Below are 1,997 nucleotides of genomic sequence, written 5' to 3' on the forward strand. Positions count from 1 at the left end.
GTTGAGGTGGGAGGGGCCGTGAACTGTGACCATCCTTCTCTGTGTCTCCTGGTGCCCGTGAGCAGGGCTTCCTCTGGGCATCGGAGGTCTCGTTCCCTGGCACATGTCGTCAGCTTGATTCAAAAAGCTTTTCTAAAAATTCTCCAAAAAGAAGAAGCGTTTCTCTTGTGTTTCTACCTAAGGGGCTTGCTAGGCTCGCAGCCTCTTGAGCTGCACTGGTTGGTGGTCAGTTGCTTCTGGACATCCTGTCCTGACTCACGTCTCACTCGTCCTGCGTTAGGGACCCAGCTGCTCCCCAGCCTCCACTCCAGGGCTCTAATGTAGTGCCTCATGATTTCTTTCACGACCACTCCTGTCAGCCTCCTCGTAATGCTCAGTCCCAGCTCCACAGCCTTCCAGACACTCCGCCATGGATGCAGCGAGCTCCTCCCCCGCCGCTCATCGCACCCGGTATCTGATAGTAGTCATGGCTCCCCACCTTTTCATCTGCCCCTCTGTGGAGCTCCTTCAAGTGGGGACCTCACCGAATGTGTCATTTTTATAATCCTCAGTGTCTGAAGCCAAGCTAGATATGTGGGAGGATTCAATGACTACTGATTTCTTTTATCCATTTTATTTTTTAAAACACGTTGTATTGTTTTATTGTAGAACAGGCAAGTCCTTCTGACTTTCAGTCGAGTTTTCCATCCCACTGACAGCTTGGCTCAAAAAGCTCTTATAAAAATTCTCAAAAAAAGAAAGAAAGAAAGAAGCGCTTCTCTTGCATTTACCCCTCAGGGGGCTTGCTAGGCTCGGAGCCTCAGAGCTCTCCTTTCCTCAGAGCAAGTCTCGGGTATCAAGGATGGCACTCTCTTGACAAGGTGGGCATCTAGGCAGGCAGCTCGGAATCAGGAGCAGGAAGGGGGGCGGCCATAACCACACACGCCTTCTCATCTTCACCCCATCTTTCTTCTTCTCTCACATCCTGGGAATCTTGAGCATAGTGCAAACTGTCGCCTTGACTATTGTTATTGTTGTTACTATACTACTGAATTGTGTATGAAGTTATGAATTTTAAAAAAATGCCAGGAAACCTAATAGTGAAAGTTGTGTTGTTTTTGACACTAAGAGGAGAAAAGAAACTAGTTTTGACTTGGGAAGACTGAATGGTAGAGAAGGTAGGAAGAGAGTAAAGGACAGGGCACAGTCGGAGGGTCAGAATTAGAAGGAAGCAAGGTCACATTTGTACGAACGTGTTGTGTTTATTGTTTCAGTGACAAGAAGAGCGAACGGGCCAAGGACATGCACTTAATGAAGAAATTAGCAGCCTTGCTGAAAGCAAAATCTCCCAGTCTTGGTGGGTGTTTTCTAGTAAAAATGCTAAAGCATACTCTGTTATTCCTTAAATTAATATTATTCTCTAACTCGGGTGGGACACATGCGGCCCATGGGCCATACAAGGCCCGCAAAATCCTTTGGTCTGGCCTTGCCAAGGCATTAGGGGTGAGTTAATTACATGTTTGACCAAATATAGCCGGCTAATTTTTAAGGTGGTAATTTTGTGTGGTCCACAAAAGATGTTATAAATATCCACATGGCCCTTGGCGGAAAGAAGGTTCCCCACCCCTGCTCTAGACCCACTCAGGCCCCTAGGAGCGAGTCCAACCCCCTCACTGACCAGATGGGGAAACTGAGGCCTGGAAAGGGATGAAAGGAACCCTAGCCACTACGTGGTCAGTAGGGAACTAAGCCTCCTGCTTCTATTTTGTGGTGAAGAACCCTTTCTGTAATACCTTTTAAGGTCATAAATACTGGGCCTGGGAGGGAAGCTGAGATGTTTGGGAAGGTGTCTAAACTTTTCTGGTTGTCATGCCAACGCCCTGATGAATGGCTCTCATCTGGAAGGAGCACAGTGAGTGGTTAACAGTGAGGCTTTGGGTCTGCTTCTCACTTACCATATCTTGCCTTCTCTCCAGACTTCAATGCTCTCATCTCTGACAAAAGAATAATGATCTCTA

At 47.4% G+C, this 1,997-nt stretch overlaps 1 protein-coding gene across 1 annotated transcript in view; it reads left to right on the plus strand.

The window, feature by feature from the left end:
* RAB3GAP2 (RAB3 GTPase activating non-catalytic protein subunit 2) overlaps positions 1-1,997 on the plus strand; it is a 49,958-nt gene that overhangs the window by 20,221 nt on the left and 27,740 nt on the right. The gene's annotated exons all lie outside the window — the stretch shown is intronic.

The sequence above is a fragment of the Myotis davidii genome, unplaced genomic scaffold (assembly GCF_000327345.1).
Source record: "Myotis davidii unplaced genomic scaffold, ASM32734v1 scaffold174, whole genome shotgun sequence".
Classification (NCBI taxonomy): domain Eukaryota; kingdom Metazoa; phylum Chordata; class Mammalia; order Chiroptera; family Vespertilionidae; genus Myotis; species Myotis davidii.